The sequence below is a fragment of the Sceloporus occidentalis genome, unplaced genomic scaffold (genome assembly GCF_023333645.1).
Source record: "Sceloporus occidentalis isolate IW3139 unplaced genomic scaffold, rSceOcc1.0.p SCAF_37, whole genome shotgun sequence".
In the NCBI taxonomy this organism is placed as follows: domain Eukaryota; kingdom Metazoa; phylum Chordata; class Lepidosauria; order Squamata; family Phrynosomatidae; genus Sceloporus; species Sceloporus occidentalis.
Window position 1 is genome coordinate 10,599,415 of NW_028317017.1, and position 6,683 is coordinate 10,606,097.

Below are 6,683 nucleotides of genomic sequence, written 5' to 3' on the forward strand. Positions count from 1 at the left end.
ACAGATCCCCCGCAGCGGTACAGGGGACCTGCATCCTACTCTCCGATATGCTCAGACAGCCTCCCCTGCCAGCACTTTCCACGGGGGGGGTGCCGGCTGCGGAGGTTGTTTACCCGCATCGCCGCAGCCGGTGACCGTCCACACGATGCGTTTTACCTCTGCCCCCAAGACTTACCAAAGCAGACTCTCGGGTGTCTTGCGGGGCACCAGAAGTTGTATACGCGTATTGCGTAGATGTCCCCCGCCGGCCCCGCAAGACACCCGGGAGTCTGCTCTGGTAAGTCGGGGGGGGGCAGAGTGGCAGCATATCTCGGGGGGGGGGAGGAGGACAGTGGCAGCATATCTCGGGGGGGAGGAGGAGGACAGGGCAAGCAGAAGGATCTGAGCGACTTTGACAAGGGCACAAATTGTGATGGCTAGATGAGCTCAGTTCTGATAGAAAGGTGTCAGAACACTCAGCCTACAATGGGCACATAAGCATAGGAATTGGAATTTACATCACGTAGATGGCCAGGTGCGTGTGGGTGGCTTACCTGGAGACCACATGGCACCAGGATGCATCCATGTAGGCTCCACCTTGTAACTTACAGGACTTAAAGGACCTGCTGCTAAGATCTTGGTGTCAGATACCACAGCACACCTTCAGAGGTTTAGTGGAGTCCATGCCATGATGGGTCAGGGCTGTTTTGGCAGCAAAAGTTCATGGCTCATCGGTGTGTAGATATATATATATATATAATCTATCAAAAAGTAGGCATCCTTGCTTCTGAAAGGAGGGTACTTGCAGCACTCTAAAGAGTCATTGAAGAAAATAAGAGAAGTGGATATCAGGCATCCGTATGCATGAAACTGAAAAGCAATGTTAAGACGGCAAGTAGCCCAAAAGGCATAATGTAGGATCCTGCATTGCTGGCATACGCTGCTAATGACTACTGACTCCTAAGTGTAAAATTTGAACTTTCTCTAGGGTGACCAAATGGCTTTAATAGGGGCTGCTTATGAAAATCACCCTGTGCAGGGAAGTCATGCAGCATAGATTTCCCACAAGCATGTCCTGTGATTTGGTCATGCTAACATTGTGCACCATTATGTAACTTCACGTGAGAATAGATCTAATCCTGTTTTTAAACCGAATTCTAGCTTTAGGGTTATGGTATTTAAATGGCTGGTTGCTCATTATAAGGTATGTAAAAGTATAGAGGATTTCTCTACATAGTAACACCAAAAAATGAGTTGCATGCGGTCTGAAAAAGGATTGTCACATGGCTTTGCTGTGTCTTACACCCCCGATGCATTGAAAGGGTTACTGGCACCTGCACTATGTATGACTCATTAACCGAGAGTGTTGCGTGAAGCTTGGAGACCTACATTCACATTTCATAACCTCCTTGCAGATGTTTTCATACATGGTGGTTGATTGCTCCTGTCGTCTGACTATTTATCAGTCTCCGAGTGGAACACACTATTGATTATTTCACAGGGAGCTTACATAAGAAAAACAAAGATTTTAGTTATTAATATTACAGAAGAGTATGACCTTTGTTTCTGGAAATAGCTGCTGAACTAGTCCTGCTTTTTTGGTAGAAAAAAAGATCAACCTTGTAGTTGAAGAAGGAGGCAGAAAAGCCTATATTAAAGTAGATTCCAGTGATGTCCCAAAAAATGGGAAGACAATTTTTCCTGACCCCAAAATGGTTGGTTGAAAATCTGATTTCCCCCTGGATCAAGCTATAATAAATCAATTTTATGTTTTGGATCCCTGTACAATCTGCTTTGCTAAAAAGCATTCAGCCCATCAGTTGAATTTGATAGTACAAACTCCGTAGTGAATTCCACATCATTATTGCTCTGGCTTACAGTAACCTAAAGCTGCTCAATGGGTGACCAGACATAAGTAGGGCAAGTCTGACGAAACCTGGTAGAGAATTCTAAAGGAAAAGTACAGCACAGGTAAAATCCTTCTATAGCAAATCATTCTATAGGTCAGGAGTTCAAATTTAATTCTGGAGGATACGGGGGACAAGTGGAGGGACTGGCTTAGTGGGCAGCAGGTAAAGAGTGATGGGAAAAGAAAAGTGTGAAGAAGGTGTTCAGAGCCCTGACCTCAACCCCATCAGACACCTTTGGGATGAACTAGAACCGAGATTGCAAGCCAGGCCTTCTCATACAACATCAGTGCCTGACCTCACAAATGCTCTACTGGATAAACGGGCAAAAAAATCCCACAGAAAGCCTTTTTCAGAAAATTGGAAGGTGTTATAGCTGCAATGGGGGGGGGGGGGGGGCAACTTCATATTAATGCCTATGTGTTTAGAATGTTACGTCATAAACATCCCTGTTGGTGTAATGGGCAGGTGTCCCAATACTTTTGTCCACAGAGCTTTTCCTCTCCTGCTCCTTATACGTGTCAGGAAGGAGTGTGCGGCTGAGACATCCAGCCCAAGTTAGACTGGGTAGAGAGCAGGCGACTGAACTTGCCATGGAGTGAGCATATCCAGAGTGAAGATACTAACCCACAGACTCCAGGTGCAATTCACTTATGTTCCCAACCCAGGTAGTGTCAAGAGGACACTTACCTCCCACATGGCAACCCACTATGCTAAGTGCTGGGATATGATGTCATGTCTGGTGCGTTCCATGCATAGACCTGAGTGACTAACAACTGATACTGTTTAATGCCTATTCTTTTTGATATCAGACTTTTTGAATGAGATAACCTGGGGTCATTGGGGTCTGGTTTGGACCATGTCCGTTTGGAGTAGTTTTGCTCATTCTTTCTGTAGTATGGGACACTGTACGCTACAGCCACCAAACACTCTCTTGCCTACTGCCTATACCTGTGTAGTTAACTATTTATTGACAACACCCACAATAACTGGGATTAGCATTTGGAAAGGTGTGCTAACATTTAAGATTCAACAATTCATTACAATTTCTTATTTAGATGAATTTATACATACAATCAAATTAACTGTGTTTACATCTTACTAGGACACTGCCCTCGTTGGTGGTTAATAGCTTAGCGTCTAATCAATATAACAACCATATGTGTACATATCATTCGTAAGCATTTGCTGCTTTTTTCTGACCTTCTCTTAGCATGCAATGAACATATCCACGCTAATTGGGACACTAATTATCATGATGCCAATTAAATCCAGATTGATTACATCCTTATCTGTTTTATAAGAGAGGCATCAGTGCGCCATCTACTGATCTTACCTAGACAATTCTCAATGACAAGCCAACATACCAACGTGGACATATCTAAGACATGCATACAGTATAAGGACACATTGCATGTCTCTTTTTCATACCTTACTCCTTTGGTTGATGTTTTAGACTGCTTGCAGTAAAGCACAATATACATCTAATTTTATTTAGGCTTTTAACATACCTCATTGATAAGGATTGCCACTATCCCCTCAAAGTCAAGGAAACTAGCATTGAAGCAATGTAGGGGGGAAAATCAATTTTTTGTTTTTTTTAATAAAAAAGGTACCATTATTTAATTTTAGGATTTAAGGTCAAGGCCCAATGCACTTATCAAAATGCTCCCCCATAATCCTTTGTGAAGAAGTCATGATCTTTAAAGAACAGTAAGTAAGGGGGATTTATGTTGATCCAGACAAAGAGCTTGAACTAAACTTTTTCAAAGCATCCAATAAGTATACATCCATGAACATTTCTACAATCATTCATTTATTATTAGGTAAGCAAGAAATTTCACTAGTATTTACATAGTGCAAAAAGCAGTTATTACTCAGAAATAACGGTAAAAATAGAATTATCCTTCATACACAAAAACCCTTCATGTCATTTTGGGAATGAAATAGTTTGTTCCTATACATGGAATAGACTTCAATAATAAAATTATTTAAACAGTATTTAAAAAAAAAAAAAGAAAAAAAAAAAAAAGAAAATGCACACGTATACATAAAGTAGTAGTATATATGTTAAAACAAAGTATTTTGGTACTCAGAATTAAATATTTCCATACACAAGGATCTAGACATCATTCAAAACACATAATGATGCAGGATGAAATAATAGTTTGCCTGTGTGAGACATGTATGTTTCTGTTAAGCTATGTGTACATTTCAAATGATCCGAGCGGGTATGGTAAATTGGCACTTTACATAAAATACTTTGTAGGGTTATCTTTACTGAGCAGTGAACAATACTACTGATAATAGGCATAAGTCATAGGATAAAGCTTGATATAAGCCAGGATGAACAGATACTACCTGTGATCAAAGTCTACAATTGTATGCTCTCAAATCCCTTGTCTAAACACCCAGTATTAGTTATAAAAAGAGCCAATTTTGAGAATTCTTACACATTTAAATATACTTTCCAAAGGGCAATCCAAGCCATTCTCGGAGCACAACCTCATTGGCGTCAGCCCTTTATAATGTAAAGAAACTCAATTATCAGTCAATTATCTCAGTGAATAAACCCCATGTCTCTATAGGATCTTGGGAAGGAGCTGCTTGAGATTTGTGACTTAAAAGTCACAGGTCAGACTGGTTAGTTACTGGTAGTGGAGACTTACCTACTCCACTTTAAACGGTGAGCTGCAGCTTGATAAAAGACCTCACGTAATCAGACATTACACGGGGAAAACTCACTTAATGCACAGACCACATGGTCAGATCCTTTACTCTTAGTGTAGTGAACTCCAAAGTCATGAAACGTTCACTGATAACTTAGATGTGGCAAATCTGAATGTAATATTCTCCTCTGAAAATACCATTTAGTCCTCTTTTCAGAAATTCATATTCATTGTGTTTGCCATTTTGCTGCTATTTGCTTAACCACAATTAAACAAAAACCCTAATTGGGAGAATAATCACAAAACTATATACAAGGTAAAGGTTAAACATAATTTTGAAACACAACAAAATTGTTATCGATTATGCAGTTTTTATGGGACACCAGACTGCATGTAGCAAACGAAAGTCCCCTATGTTAATTTGACATTTTGTTAGAAGTTCATAGGGTGTTTTATAGCCATATTTAGATCTCCAAAGATTTGTCTTCCATTATGGCTCCAAAAAAGAAATATATAGCAAACACATGATGAAAATAATATTCTCCAGTTATTTCATGGATGTCCAACACTTAAACATCAAATAAAATCATAATCACACAACACATGTACATTTCTAAAACATTAATAATCCCACATGTCATGCCTAAGTATTTTCCCATTCTATTAAACACCGACCAAAATATAACATTAGGTGCTAGACATACAATATTAGGAACCGTGGTTATGTGGATCCTGAGATTTGTCCAGCCTTTTACTAAATAAATGAAGCAAATTAACCAATACACATAGCCAAAGAAGAAAGGTGATACGTTAAGTCACATCTTAAAAAAACATGAATTACCTAAATATTGCATATGTCTTCTAGATCAGGAATTGTTGGAATTCCATCATTTCCACATACAAGACAAGATTTAAGAGAGGCCAAGATCTGTCAAGTAACTGTAAGGATTAATAAAACCTCATTCCTTCCCCTTTGTATTATCCAGACCAATCTACAGATCAATAAGTAAAGCTATGTAAAGAAACTTTACAGTTAAGTTTTTTCTTTTAAAAAAAAAAAAAAAAAAGTAACCAATACAAAAGCTCTGATCTGGATTAACGGATTACCAAACACAGATTTACAAGTAAACCGTAACATTTTCATAAATTAAGTGACTTGAATACAAACAGCACTGAATATGAAAATGTAATACAATTATTTTAGAAAAAACATCAGTTAAAAGATTATAACAGATTTCATTGTACAATATTTACAACAACAAAAAGATGTATTTAGACCACAGATTTCGAAGCACCGGGCTGATCATCCCTAGTCATTAGCCACCGAATGTACACCGCTGCCTGCCGTCAGAGACTTTTTTAAGCAATAAATTAATGTTAAGGATATTGCTGCAGAAATAAGCAGGAGGGGGGGGGGGGTCTTAACTACTAGACAGAAATCTCACTTAGATGACCATCTTTTAAATGCTTTGTAAACACCAACAGTGTTTTCCAATTAACTATGTTTATTGTGAGTAGTCAAATTTACAGTTTCTCCTGTAATAAGGGCTGTGATGTACAACGCATAGTTGTACCAGCGAGATCACATTGAAGGATATTGCCAGTTGGAAATGTTAGTCCATGAGCTGTAATCGCAGTCCATCTAGTGCCCCTCAAAACGTGATCCTAGGGTTTCAAGCCCTTTGTGCCAATGGTCACAGAACCTCATCGGATGACTTGTAGTTTACTCCTACAAACATTATATGCAAACACTTGTTTGCCTATGGATTGGCTAATTCAGAAATTGAACGCAGCCAATCGCAAGTTAAGCTTGTTTCAGTATCCAGCTATACCATGTTAAATGCTCCTACACAACGTGTTAGTAGACCGTCTGCCTAGTTGTGGTTTGGTGCTATTTCATCCCTACTACAGAATTTCAGATGAGTAAATTAGTCCAAGCCCGAGGAGCCTAGCCCCCCATAAAGGGACGAGAGCTGGGCAGTAGAACAGATGTCACATTTTCCAACAACACAATTATACCTCCCATGTATCGCAGCATAGCCCTTTCTGGCAACATAACTGGTAGTTAAAACACTGGAGATTTAGCCAAAATTTGGCTTAAATCTAATTAATTGTGTACAAAGGAGAT